General features: G+C 37.8%; 1 protein-coding gene across 1 annotated transcript in view; it reads left to right on the top strand.

Annotated features, from left to right (window-relative positions):
• Positions 1-12,885: 12,885 nt before the first annotated feature.
• LOC124256724 overlaps positions 12,886-16,102 on the top strand; it is a 310,586-nt gene continuing 307,369 nt past the window's right edge. Inside the window, 1 exon segment of the mRNA XM_046690688.1 lies at positions 12,886-13,207. The gene's annotated coding sequence lies outside the window, so the exon portion shown is untranslated.

Genomic DNA, 16,102 nt, shown 5'->3' with positions numbered 1-16,102 from the left:
GTCATTTAACAAACTTTCAGCACAAAAGGTGGGGTGCGCACCCCTGCATCCCCCCTCTGGATCCGCCTATGGGACCTGTCTTGTTGAGAGGGATGCAAGGATAGACCCGTCTTGTTGAGAGGGATGCAAGGATGGACGTGTCTTGTTGCGAGGGATGCAAGGATGGACCTGTCTTGTTGAGATGGATGCAAGGATGGACCTGTCTTGTTGAGAGGGATGCAAGGATGGACCTGTGAAGTTGGAAGGGATGTAAAGGAAGACTTTTCATGCTGGATACATGAGGAGAGCAAATATTAGATGGTCCAGAGGCGAGAGAGAGAGGAGGTAATGCAGACACCAGACTGGCAATACAATCAATGGACTGTAGCTGGCTGATTATCCAGCTTGAGCTGGAATCTACCAACTCCTGACTATATTGACCACTTAGTTCATTAACAGTTGATCACAGATCACAGGTTTTAGCTCACAGTACAATCTACTGATTTGATTATTACAGAGAAAATTATTGGTTTTGTTGAAACTTGTTATAAGCTGAAAGTGATTAAGTATCTCTGAGGAATTCCTCCTTCACTGACATTTTGACTGCTAAAGATAGACTGCATCTCTGTATTACTTTTGAATTCTGAATGTACATTAGAATAAGTTTACTTTAATCTGGCTATTTGCAATTCAAACTGAAGTAATGTTGTATGATAATATCACAAGAGCATGAGATACACCTTTTCTCAAATAATGTACCTGCATTTATCTGTATCTCAGTTTGTGCAAATGTCAAACTGAAAGATATATTAGGGAAAATTAAAATATGAAGTGGGTGGTTATCTAAGAATTCACAGATGTTGACAAGTATATGTGCAGTATGAGCTCTTGTTGACCATCTTGGCTGTCATGGTATGGGTTTCAATGGTTGATACAAGTGGTGGAACATCTCAGCTTCATATATATCTGCCACACAAAATATATGCCACAGGAACAGAAGAGTTTCCATATTCACGTTACATACAATTTTGTTTGGCAGTGACACATAACATGGAGCAGAGCTTTCCATAATCACATTAGTGAATTAGATGTGTAATAATAATTAAGGTTTGTCAAATACATGTTCTGAAACAGTAATGACATGCACATCAGTGGTGAAATTGTATAATCATGCCTGACTCACCTGAACCAGTTTGTACATATATCAGTGATGAGGTTATATCATGCCTGACTCACGTGAACCAGTTTGTACATATATCAGTGATGAGGTTATATCATGCCTGACTCACCTGAACCAGTTTGTACATATGTTAGTGATGAGGTTATATCATGCCTGACTCACCTGAACCAGTTTGTACATATGTCAGTGATGAGGTTATATTGTGCCTGACTCACCTGAACCAGTTTGTACATATGTCAGTGATGAGGTTATATTGTGCCTGACTCACCTGAACCAGTTTGTACATATGTCAGTGATGAGCTTATATCATGCCTGACTCACCTGAACCAGTTTGTACATATGTCAGTGATGAGCTTATATCATGCCTGACTCACCTGAACCAGTTTGTACGAGGGCTGTTCAACAAGTAATGGCAACACCATTATCATATCTATATATGAAATATAACCCCTGCACATTTAGTTTCTACTGAGAGCCTCAGATGAGGTCTAATCAACTGACTAAATTTTGTGACGTCATATCCAATATGAAAAGTGGTTATGACGTCACAATGTGAAGATGTCAAAATTGTGATTTAAAGTAATTTAAAGCTTACTGAATTGTAACTATTTATTTTTCATAATCTTAAGTTGATAATGTTACGTCATCGAATATAAAGTGATAACTCGCGCCTTTGCATCGAATATATAAACATCATGTCAGTGTTATTACAACAATGAAATCGTGTACTACGTTTGTTACAAAACACAGTAAGTTGGTAATTCAAAAAATTCTTACACATAGACAGAAATAATATCAGTTATTGCATGTAAACCATACAAGCGTATTTCTAGCATTTTTGTTCAAGCTGTTGAAAGTTTCATGTTGATTTGAATTGTCAGTTTTCGTATGATAACGTATGTTTTTGCATTAAATCTAGATGAAACAAAGTGCCAAGCTATGAATGTGCTCTATGTTAGTCACAGACTAGCATAATAGTACTTTAATTAAAATATTCACTATACATCAGAAATGTATCGGCAAAAACGCTAATATCGTAGAAGATTATAAAGCATGTAAGTAAATTCTCTTTTTTACAGTCTGTCATTGTCATAGATGTTTTGTAAAATTAAACCTCACACAATGATATATAAGCGAAAGAATTTGTTTATGTATGTCTCATCTCTTACATACAAATAATACATACGTATATGTTGATAAAATCTAAATGAACAAGCCGCCAAAGGTCTACAAGAGAAACTTGCAATAAAATTACATAAATGTTGCAATACATGATATGCATTCACACCTGCCTTCTTTTAACTAACATCTTTACAACACAAATAAAAACAATCAGAGCTTGATTGTATGACTACAGTCCGTTTGAGTCAGAAACGGACCGATGAATTGCAAATTTTATCATTGTACAAAATTGCCACATAAATATAAATAGGACACATGTTTATCATTTACTAATACCCAACAGCTTTCTTATATTTGAACATTTTCCGGACAACCAAAAAAGTTGTTTAAGAAACTATCATCATTGAAAACGCAAAAGTTGTTATCTGTCTCGGCAGGGTGAAACCGCAGAAACGGAACAGCCACTATCTCGTCGTGCACGGGATACACATGCCTGATGAAAAATGAAGTTGAATGCTGACGTGAAACAGTTGATGATTAAAGTGTACGATTTTTTCCGTGCTGAAGCCGAAAGGGGCAAACCATTTTATGCCATTAATAAATTCCGTAAGCGGGCAGCAAAAGCTGTAGGAGTATCAGCAAGGGTACTTACAAATGTTCTGGAACACAAACATTGTGAGTGTGATGCGAAGCAGGTAGGGGTCGTGGTGTCAAAATCACACAAATTTAAACATTTGGACAACTTTCAAAAGAATCTTGTAAGGCAGTCTATCAACAAGCTCTATTCTGAAAACAAATACATGTCGCTGAAAATTTTAAAAAAGCATTTGAAGCAAGAACACAACCTCAGAGTATCAAAGTACACACTCTGGCGACTCTTACACTCTTCGGTATCGTTATAAGAAAATTTCGGGGAGAATAGGTCAGTACTCTGTGAACGATATGATATCGTTAATTGAGAAATAATTTTCTCAGGGTTATAAAGAAGAAGCGCCGAGGAAGGGTTTGAGCCAGTGTACTTGGACGAGACCTGGGTCAATGCCTCGCACACTGCCAGCAGTCAGTGGGTACCCGATGGGGGTGATAAGGGGTCCCGTAGAAAGCTGCCTCTAGGGAAAGGAGAGAGAGTAATCATTCTCCATGCTGGTTGCTCCAGCAAAGGCTTTCTCCCAGGCTGCGACTTGGTATTCAGGGCAAAGTCCACAGATAACAGAGACTACCATTCCGAGATAGAATGGTGCGGTTTTCCTCGATTGGGTTAAAAACAAGTTGGTACCAGCTCTACCAGAGAAGTCTTTTATCGTAATGGACAATGCCCCATACCACAGCATGCAGGACCCCGACAGTAAAGCCCTGACATCGAACAGTCGAAAAGGTGATATGATATCATGGCTCGACAAATTTCAGATCGCACGGCCTTCAAAGGCAACGAAGCCTCAGCTATATGAGATCATAAAAACCCACAAAGGTGAACCTTTCTACAAAGTTGACGGTTACATAAAAAGTAAGGGTCACGATATTCTGTGACTTCCACCCTATCACTGTGACCTTAACCCCTTTGAAATGATATGGGGTATTGTCAAAGGAGATGTTGCCAGATCAAACACAACTTTTAGATTACGTGACGTAGAGGTTTTGGTTAAGGAATCCCTTAACAAAATCATGACTGAAACTTGGCAAAACTGTGTCAACAAGGTAGCTAACGTCATTGAACAAGGTTACTGGTCTCGGGATGGCTTACAACAGGCAACTGTGGCACCACTTGTCATCCCTTTAAGTCGTGACTATGACACTACGACAGACGAGGAACCGACAGGTCTCCCGGAATAGATTTTGAGATGTCCCCCCGCCATGACTGGCTGTTCCGTTTCTGCGGTTTCACCCCGCCGCGACAGATAACAACTTTTGCATTTTCAATGATGATAGTTTCTTAAACAACTTTTTTGGTTGTCCGGAAAATGTTCAAATAGAAGAAAGCTGTTGGGTATTAGTAAATGATAAACATGTGTACTATTTATATTTATGTGGCAATTTTGTACAATGATAAAATTTGCAATTCATCGGTCTGTTTCTGACTCAAACGGACTGTAGACAGTTTCCTGTCATCCCCGAAACCTGCCAAGGAAATCAGGTGTGAATAGCACTAATTAGCTTCGCAACAGCGAGCGGGGCAATCAGAGAGGGGTTCCAGGTGTTGAGTAGTGAAGTTGCTCTCGGGCTTTAAATGATTTAATAACCAACAAAATCAACAGTAATAGAATCACAGTAGATGTAACAGAAGTCAACAATGAAATTCACATGTTGCATTGCGAAATTGGAAAAACTAGCATTTTCTCAGAGGTGCATCCATTTGACATGTATTTAACTTTGAAATATCTTACCAGGGTAACATGGAACAGCTCAGTGTGGACACAAGGGCCACTTGTAGTTACAATGGCTAATGGGACTGGGCATGTTTATCATTTTTGTATGTAATAATAATAATGATAATAATAATAATAATAAGTCCATTTGTATAGCGCCCTATATCCAATCACCAAGTGGTTGCTCATGGCGATAACTATATACATATTTACAATGTAATGAAGGTTTTGTTGAATGTTAATTTGATCCATTTCCAAACTTTTAACATTCATTAATATATGTGTTGGCACTTTCAGTGTCAGTGTCCATGTCGACCATTTCTTGGAGTTCAGGAAAGGCCCGAGGTTCATATCTTGTTGGATGTGAAAAGGTTTCACTGAACTTGTATGACCTAATTTTAGTTCTGCCATACCTGTGTAATTTTCACATGATGGTGTTTGTGGAAGGTCACTGTTATTACGTACACTTGTTTTAGTCACGATATGGCTGAATATTGCCGTCGCGACTTTAAATTTTAACTCACTCACTCACTCACTCACTGTCATTACGTGTCTGCTTGGATTCTGAGCTGGACTTGACCTTTGTACTCGGTTTGTCTCCAAATGAGAATGATGCAACATAACTCTAAATAGGGAATAGTCTATTAAAGGGGCTCTGACCTCTGTCTTCAACTAGTTAGTCTAACATTGCCAGCTAGGTATCATTAGCTGTTGTGAGACATATTGGTACCAAGGAATTAACTACACCATGTTATAACAACATGTGGAATAACAAGCGACTGCATCCACTTCTGACCTCAGTTTTGGATTAAGGACAACCAACTCCTGTAAAGTCCCCAGCCAAAGAAGAAAAAGTCTTCACAAATTACAACTTTACTATAGTATAGTATGGTACATTAATAATGCAATTTGACATTCATACTTTCTTTACTCACACTAATTTCAACATATATAAACCTAACTAGCAGATATGTTTTAAGTGAACATCTGTGAATAATTTCATCTGAAAATGTCCAGTCAACAACAACATCAGTGACGCAACAACGACATCAAACAAAGGAGGGGTCACTTGCAGTCAATATCGTGTGTGTCCACCGTGCGCTGCAAGACATGCTCGCAGTCTTTGGGGCATTGAAAGACACACATTTCTCAGGAACAGCTGTTGGATGGTCTGCAGCCTCTGATGGTCTGTGGTCTGATCATGACACCATCCCCTCCAAAACGATCATGTTCAAGGACACAGTTTGGCACAAGTCTTTCTCCTTTACGTCGATAAATCTGTTGACGTCCATCTGCAAAGGATAAGTTAAACTTGGATTCATCTGGAAAAATGACATCTGGCCATGTCCTGTTGCCAAGATTGGCCCCATTTGCTGCCCATCGCTTTCTGGCAAGTCTGTGGCGATGCAATAAGGTTGGACCACGGTACGGGTGACGACACCGGATGTTGAAGGCAGCAAAAGGCGTCCTTGCACCTTTGGGCTGAAATGACGTTGACTTGTCCCAGTTGTCCTCCTTGCCTAATCATCAGCTGTTTGGAACCGATTTCGCAAGTGTGAAACTCGGATATTGCGGTTTTGTCGAGCTGTTATCACAGGTGGTGCACCAGGTCGCGGACGATCAACAACACTTCTGGTAGCCCGAAAACGTTGTCTGAGTCGACTTACAGTTGATGGATGCACATTAAAGTGCCTGGCAATCATCACATCTGAAGCACCTTGGCTGACCATACCGATAACCTGATTCCTTTCGTCTTGTATCAAGTGTGGCATTTTCTCAAAGTGATTGAGTTTCCCAATTCCTTGTGCTTTTACAGGGCCTGGGTGCAGGTAATGCATGTGCACAACGTGTTTCATGAATGTGGTTGTGTTTACGAGAAATGTCAAAGGTTCAGTTTTAAGTATCAAAGTTCATGTGAGAGGAATGCTCCGGGACTCGATCTCGAAATGGGCCAGAATAACAGCCTTTTATCCCTACATCCTCTGTATCGCAGGAAAAAAATCTTCAATAGAACTTTTGTAAGTTTCAGGACAACAAATACCAATTGCGTTTTATATAAGGTGACGTGCCCAATATGGGGTCCAGTATGGAAAGTAACTCTGCAAGTGAAATTCCACAATGTCCTTAGTTACACCCCTGGCCAACCTTGTAATTCAGGCTACAGTTGGTACAAAAACAACAAATTGTTTTACAGATACATTTGCTGCATTTCAGCTGCTTTTCTGAACAAAGCTTTGGATTCAGTTGTGTAGCATTTTGTCATTGAGGATCAGGAAAGATTCACAATGATTTCATGTTCTGCCAACACAACCGAAGTCAGTGATACATGTGAGGACTTCCTTCTTGTCAACTAAGCTTTCTTATGTCATATCTGTCACTCTTTGATTAGAGGCAACAACACATAACATAGGCAATACATTAATTTGATTGCCAGTTCACATCAAGAAATTTGTGGATAAGCTAAAACAATAGATCAGATTACCATTCCCTCTCAGAGTGATATGTATTTCAAGGTAAGGCTGCCTGAGGCACAAGATGATTCCTTCATTCACATTGAACCCATTGCTGCCCTCACACCTCATTCTGAAGTGGCAGGTGGTAGAACCCTAGCAAAAGAAAAAAGAAAACTGCTACATTTAGGCACATGAATCTTTTTCATGAATAAAAGGTTGTAAATAAGGGACCAGCTGTAGGCACATATAGTTACATTAACAGACACTCTATTTTTAAAAACTGATCCTGACCAACCATTCATAAACATTGTGACTGCTGACAATAAAAAGACAGATAAGGAAACTAGGACTATTTCAAAATTGACCAAGAATTAGGATTTGATTTGACACCAGACCAACAACACAGAATTCTTACATTTTTAGAATAAGATAGAGACATGATTTCAACAAGTCTTGCACATTTAGGAAAGACTGACATGCACAAACATTTCTTTGACACTAACAACCACCCTCCTGTTAAGTGTAGACCAATATTACCATCAATCTCCTCATCTCCAAAAAGTCACTGAAGAACTTGTAGAATCTTTTCTCAAGTATGATTTGATTGAGGAGTCTACTTCAATATATTCAGCCCCATCATTTTAGTCAAGAAATGTGATGGGGCATTTAGATTTGTTTGTCACTACAGAAAATGTTGTTGGCCACATCACCAACTGACCAAACTAAGATTTTATTCATAAAGTGTTAATGCCTGTTTGTTATACCATTCATCAAGTGGAGACATTGTCCAAATGAATGTTGGCTACGATCTTACTTTAAGCTGATATTATGAGCACTCTGGTGACAGAAAATATATGTAGTAACTGCGAGGAATGCATGCGTGATGATGATTAACGTTACTGTTACCCGAGCTTCCTTCACAACAAACTTGAATGCTTCCTCTAATTTCTTGAAATCCTATCTATAAATGATTTGCATGTTGGTTTGCGGCCTTACATGTCTTTTGTTAGTCTGTCTGTCTGTTCCTGAACCACATTTTTCCCCTTCCACCCAGCCCTATTGGCAATGCTGAAGCCCTACATGAAGCAAGTGTAGGTTTCCTCAGGCTCTGAATCTCACTGGGGCTCCTTTTCAATTAAACAAGAATTGTTTGTTTCTATCAAAATTATATATATTCAGTGACAAGTGGGGTCATTTTTAAGATTCTGGCATACAATCATCACATTACAAGAAATCACACAAAAAATGTCAATATCTTGTGTAACCTTTGCCAACTACAATAATGTCCCGGACCCTTCTTATTGACTGTATGAGACATAGTGGTATTACCTTTCAACCTTGATGGAGGGCTTGTTCCAATACATAATACTGGCCAAACAAGCTCTCTGGGATTGAGATCTGGATTCCTAGCTATTGCCTCATGATGTAAGAAGTCACCAACTGCACAATGTTGCCTGGGATGGTCTTCCATGAAATGTGGTACAACAACCCTATCTAGGATGTACAGTACAGATTTTGTCACCACACCATCAATGAACCCCTTTGCCTAACATTACTTGTTCTAAGATATTCTGTTATGCATATGCAGGTTTTTTTTGTGGTGCCAAACACAACATCGGCCATCAACAACTTTTGTCCGATCAGTAGACCCTGCTGTATATTGTCGGGTTCCAGTGACATCAAGCTTGACACCAAGCTGGTCTCTCTGCTTTGTACCCGGGGGTTAACAATGGATGGACAAAACATGTTTATCATATCTGTCATACTTGTCTAAGGGTTTGTCGTATTGACAGTAAAAGAGTTTGTAATAGGATTTGTCATATTGACAACAAAAGAGTTTGTAATAGGATTTGTCATATTGACAACAAAAGAGTTTGTAATAGGATTTGTCATATTGACAACAAAAGAGTTTGTAATAGGATTTGTCATATCGACAACAAAAGAGTTTGTAATAGGATTTGTCATATCGACAACAAAAGAGTTTGTAATAGGATTTGTCATATTGACAACAAAAAGAGTTTGGATTTGTCATATTGACAACAAAAGAGTTTGTAATAGGATTTGTCATATCGACAACAAAAGAGTTTGTAATAGGATTTGTCATATTGACAACAAAAGAGTTTGTAATAGGATTTGTCATATTGACAACAAAAGAGTTTGTAATAGGATTTGTCATATCGACAACAAAAGAGTTTGTAATAGGATTTGTCATATTGACAAAAAAAAGAGTTTGTAATAGATTTTGTAATAGGATTTGAGTTTGTAATAGACAACAAAACAAAAGAGTTTGTAATAGGATTTGTCATATCGACAACAAAAGAGTTTGTAATAGGATTTGTCATATCGACAACAAAAGAGTTTGTAATAGGATTTGTCATATCGACAACAAAAGAGTTTGTAATAGTTTGTCATAACAAAGAGTTTGTATATAGGTAATTTTGTCATATCGACAACAAAAGAGTTTGTAATAGGATTTGTCATATTGACAACAATTTTTTGGGTCATATTGACAACAAAAGGGTTGGTAATAAGGGTTTGTGATATTGACAAAAAAAAGGATTTTTAATAGGGTTTGTCATATTGACAAAAAAAGAGTTTTTAATAGGATTTGTCATATCGACAACAAAAGAGTTTGTAATAGGATTTGTCATATCGACAACAAAAGAGTTTGTAATAGGATTTGTCATATCGACAACAAAAGAGTTTGTAATAGGATTTGTCATATCGACAACAAAAGAGTTTGTAATAGGATTTGTCATATCGACAACAAAAGAGTTTGTAATAGGATTTGTCATATCGACAACAAAAGAGTTTGTAATAGGATTTGTCATATCGACAACAAAAGAGTTTGTAATAGGATTTGTCATATCGACAACAAAAGAGTTTGTAATAGGATTTGTCATATCGACAACAAAAGAATTTGTAATAGGATTTGTCATATTGACAACAATTTTTTGGGTCATATTGACAACAAAAGGGTTGGTAATAGGGTTTGTGATATTGACAAAAAAAAGGATTTTTAATAGGGTTTGTCGTATTGACAACAAAAGGGTTTGTGACATTGACAAAAAAAGGATTTTTAATAGGATTTGTCATATTGACAACAAAAGGATTTGTGATATTGACAACAAAAAGGGTTGGTAATAGGGCTTGTGATATTGACAACAAAAGAATTTGTTATAGAATATGTCATAATAACAACAAAAGGGTTTGAAAATGGCTTTGTCATACTGACAACAAAAGGATTTGTGTTAGGGTTTGACATATTGAAAACAATGGGGTTTGTTATAGTCATGTCATACTTGCAATATACTGAACAAACTTTATGGACACCAACTTGTTATATTTCATGAATGCAATGTTTCGATACAAATTCTTGTACCGTTGTCAATCATGAATGTCATTTCTTTAACATATTATTTAGTCAATATTGAACTTCCAAACTTTTCATATGCCACTCAAAGAAGTTGCAATATACTGTCAAGCTAAAAACAAATTGGCTTGTCATATTCATGTTATATACTTTGATGATCATATTCATGTTATATACTTTGATGATCATATTCATGTTATATACTTTGATGATCATATTCATGTTATATACTTTGATGATCATATTCATGTTATATACTTTGATGATCATATTCATGTTATATACTTTGATGATCATATTCATGTTATATACTTTGATGATCATATTCATGTTAAACAAGAAACCTTGTCATAGGATTGGGTGATATGATGTATGCATACTTATAATGGTGTACGAGAGTTTTGATTGGCAATTTCTTGACTTTTCGAGCTGATTGTTTCTAAATTAGGTCAACAAAAACCCAAATATGCAAGTTTCTTAATTCCATTATTCATACAGGTAAACAGAAACAGTGAGAAAAATGGATTTATAAGTGTAGAAATTGTTGATTGCATGTAAAAACTGTTGAGTACTCAATAGCAGAAAGAAGAAAACTTTCTGGTGAAACTTTATAACCTTTCCAAAGCCAGTGACATTATTTTGTGAATCTGAAACTGTGCACACTGTCAGATCATGCTTTCTGTAAACACCAAGGTTCGACCAAGGCCAGTGCAACCCAGGAAGACCACTCCAGTGGAAGAATGCAATCTGTTACGTGAGACCTGAACCCTTCGAAACGAGCACCTGTTTGAAGCAACTTTGGGTACCCTACAGACGTTTGTCAACCAAGACTGTGTGTAACTGTCTCAAGGCTCTTGGTTTGAGGCCCCAAAGAGTCATCAGGTGTCCCACTCTCCTCGTGAAAGTCAAAGGCAACACCTGCAGTGGTGTTTTGCTCAACGGTGCTTAATTCTTCAGACCAGGAGACGAAACCATTGGTCAGGCGAAAGCAGGTTCCACTTGATATTACGGATGGTCGTATGAGAGTTTGGAGGTGCATTAACACTGCTTATGTGCCGAGGAACATTCACCCTACTGTTTCCTTTGGTGCAGGCTCAGTTATGGATGTGTATCCCATGACTGTAAGCAGACATTGGTGACTGTATGGGGAATTTTGTATGGCCAGTGCTACATCATAGACATTCTTGATCAAGTTGTTGTACCTCATTTTGATAACCACCCATTGGCTACCCGCTCCATATTCATGGACGACAACACTAAGACACATTGTTCCTGAGATGTGGGAGAGTTCCTGTGGAATAATGCTACTTAGACACTCCCTGGCCAGCGAGGAGCCCTGATCTGAACCCCATCAAGCACATCTGGGACATTCTCGGTCATTTGCAGGCAAGGGTCCCCCCTGTACAAAATGTGGGTGAATTGGAGGCAGCATTGTATGAGAATTGGAGGATTTCATCTTGGCAGATACACGACATATTGATGTCAAACACCCTGGTAGATTTCAGAGGACCTAAACAGACAGCAATATCCAGCACTATCTCAATATGTGTCATGCCAGAACAACACTTATTCAAAGAACTGCTTTTCCACAAAATCAAAAGTGCTGGCATTTCTCATGTACAGAGCATACAAATTAACATATTGCCTAAATTTTGTTTCTTTTTCTGTTGTCAAGTATTCAATCAACCATCAGATAATCAGGCATTACTGTCCTTCTAGAAGTATAAAAGTTATGACACATTTTTGATCATATCACTATTCTGAAACAGGGGAGTGCCTAGTTACATTCGATGTGTATAGTATATTTGGAAAAGCTTACTATTCAAAGCCATTCTACAACGGAAATCTCCTATACTTGGATACATATCATGGTATTGACATACAAATCACTTTACAGTATACATATGTGCATATTATGTGATAAGGCTTAACAACCACACATACTCATGAATGTTCAGCATGCAAACAATCTATAACGGTTGACAAAATAAACATAATGTTATACTGTTGCTATTACATACTGCAATCTGGGCTGGTGAATGTACCCACCACCTCTTATTACAAAGTGCCATTACATTATATTTCCTCACACACTGTGAGAGCAATATAATTTTTCAAATTAGGTTGCAAGTATTTTTCTCAGCAGCCAACTAATCCAAATGTCAGCTGGATTTAAATACATCATGATGGCTGAACTAGCTTGAAACCATGGATCACATGTGTTGACATTAAGTTAATGAATTATAGGGCAGTGTTAGAGGAATGGAGCAAGTTTGCCTTTGACATTCACTTGTATAAGCTGCCGTGTAATGCAAGGGATCAGCGCCTAATGTAGACAGCCACTGACTGCACACACGTGCTCACAGCACGCTCAAACCCTAAGACTGTGTCATGCATGGTAACTTGGCTTCAGCTTACTTCATCATCAACATGTTGTTTTCATTGAAAACTGGTAGTTGTGTAGGATCTTGAGAACTGTGTAAGTGGAACCCCTAGTAACAAAGTCAATATCACTCATATTATCAACCTAGCTACTTTGCTGGCAGGAAAATGTCAAGAATTTGTGTAGTGGCTGCAATTGCAAGCTGTGGGTGGTGTTGATTGTGTAGTGATCTTGTGTAGTGTGAGAGGAGGACAGGAGAGCTGCAAGAGGCTAGCTGGCTGTGTGGAGGATTGTCATTTCGCAGCAGGCCTTACTACACTGGCCTGCATTGTCATCTGACTGACAGGAACCAAGGTGAGGTGTTTGTTTTGTCATGTGAGTCAGAATACAGGATGCTGTGATACTACTTATTGATCATAGCTGGGTAGGTTGTACCAGTGATAGACACAGACTGCCTGTCTTGGCCTGTCTTGGCCCGTCTTGGCCCGTCTTTGTTGACTGTGGAATCGGGTGCTGGAAATTGCTTTCTACATAATTGATAAGGTTTGGTGGCATTTCTCTGCTGGAGATGTGCCTCGCCATATGAACATTACTAAATCATGTGACTAGCCATGCACATAGTCCCCACTGTGTGCCAACCTTCACACAAGTAGATAAGGTGGAACTGGATAATTAAGCCTTAGTAACATGAAGCACTGATCACACAAGGATTTAGCAACATCTGTCTCTGTCCCTGGAGTATCATCACATCCCTACTGTCTTGCTGTCTTTCAAATCTCCCTAACTGCTTGGCTGCTATCAAGAATTGAATGTACACGTCATCTCAAGATTGGCATATTGCTTGACTGGTGGATGTTTACAAATAAGTGTTGTACACAATGTATGTACAGAGATCAATAGCAAATAGATAAGCTCTCATGTTTTAGTTCTGTGAAGATATGCCAATCCTGTAAGTGTCATTGTGTCTGCCATGACTTTAGATTCATGGACAACTTCTTCATTAAACTGTAACAGGGATGCTTCGACATAGATCCTTTTTCAGCTGTATAAAGATATGCAATGAAACATCATTTCTACAGTACAATAAACACATTGTTATCCATGATATCATCTTGTCTACTTTGTAATCCAGCAACTTATAAGAAATGCCTATCAGACAATTTGTTTGGCCTGACACATCTCACCAGCTTCATATCTCCTAAAGGTTAAGTGTTTTGTGTGCAATTTAAATGGAGACTATGAGAATGACTGGAGATGGTTTTCTCTGACCATCCTGTTCCATCCTCAAGTGATAATCAACACTGACATTCAGTTGTTTAAAAGGATGGTTTGATATGCCATCTTACCAATGTATTTGTTTCTGGCAGATTGTGTCTTGATTGTGTCTCACAGTGAATAGAGTTTTTTCTGGTAAGGCTATCAAGTTGTTTTAAAAAGTAAAATTTTCTCACCATTTTCTGTACTGTTGACAAAGCATTTTGCTTGTACTCTGTCACTTGTTCCTCATAATGATAGTTTTGATAATATAAACAGAGTCAAAGATTGTTTTAGGAAAGCAGCACTTCTTGGCATGGCCAGTTCAGCACTGTAAACAGGAACATGATGAAACTGAATGCTGAACATAGAATCTGAAGTGTTAGATCAATGTAGGAATGAGTGTGTTTGTGCGGAGTGAGTCTGATACCCTTGACTTGGAGAAAACACTCAGGAATTAATTACAATAGTAAGAGTTGTATACGTACAACATTAAATGTTAGGACTACCATCAATCTTGAAGGACAATAGGCAGGGTACGTTTACCTTGACTCACAAACACTGGGGTCGCAGAGTCCCCTAATTATTAGTTTTAAGGGTCCTTGCAGGCAATATGAGCGTCCTGTGAAGTAACTATGTACAGAACTGTATGTTTTGATAATTTCTGGAATGAATCATTGATCATTTGGACTGATGGGTGAAATGATGCAAGTAACTGCTCTGAAAGAAACAACCAGAAACAACAACACTGAGCAAAGTCATATATGTGTTGTGGGTGCACTGAATAATATTGTGCATCCTGCTGGACGCAGTGATTTTTTTCTGTGTCCATTCTCTACATTTGTGAGTACTGGACACACATTTGCACATGGCATAAATCCCTGGACAATAGGAGTATGATAGGAACTTTAAAATGGAATAGTCGTACAACATACCACAACCTTTCATTCACTAAGTTAGCATACTGCATATGAGTCTCCCAAAAAAGTATTTCAGGGAGTCTGTCCCACATACTCCTGGTGCACCACCTTGGCAAGTTCTCGTCCTTCATCTTGTCCTCATGTCACAATGGATGAAATAAGGTAAATCACAACTGTATTATGAGCAGATTTAAAAAAATGGTCCACATAGAATAATTTACCTTACTTTAAAGTGTCAGAATCAGCAGTGAGCCCTACGCACGTGTGTGGTGCTACTGTGTTGGATGGCCAACACATGGTAGGATGTGTTTTGGTGTTCAATTTCACAAACGTTCTTGTATAATATGTTTGTCATCAGTGCTTATCTTTGTTTCAATACTTGGCACATGTATTCATATATAATTGGTGATGCCCTTGACTACATATAAATATTTATAAATATTTATTAATTATGTACACACCAGGGAATTATCAAAATACACACACTTTTTTCAAATTTTGTGTGTGCGTGCATGCGTGTGTGCATCCAACATGCAGGTGTGTTAAAAATTGAACATAGAAATCTTTAATTTTTTTTTATAGATTTTATTTTGTTGCATTTTTCAACATTTTATACAAACAAATAACAGTGATATTCCCGTATACATGATGAAAAATCAAATAGTTTTAGCAGAATAAATCGTGGCATGACGCACTGACAGAACGTGTAGAAAGTGTTGATATTACAACTAATTATTGACGAACACTTTGTTAACATATATATAATATTCAAACAGTTTATGTTGAAAAACTTGAAAAGATGGCATAATGTTGTTAAACTTATTTCGAAAAATTAGTTCCTTGAAGAGAATTAAGATGATATTTATTGGATCATTGCTTTTATTTGGAGTAACGAAGCATTACATGTTTCTTTTCAATTTTGAGTATTATTTGTGCTTTAGCATGTAGCCAGTTCTCAAGGTTTTTCCATATATGGTTTACCTTGCTGCAAGACCAGAATAAGTGGATAGTTGTTTCTATATCTTCGGAGCAAAAACTGCAATTACTAGTATCTTTATATCCTATCTTTTCTAAA

Source organism: Haliotis rubra, unplaced genomic scaffold (assembly GCF_003918875.1).
Source record: "Haliotis rubra isolate DU_JTF1 unplaced genomic scaffold, ASM391887v1 Scf637, whole genome shotgun sequence".
NCBI classification, from domain to species: Eukaryota; Metazoa; Mollusca; class Gastropoda; order Lepetellida; family Haliotidae; genus Haliotis; species Haliotis rubra.
Note: the sequence above shows the minus strand (reverse complement) of the source record. Positions and strands in the feature narration are given on the sequence as shown.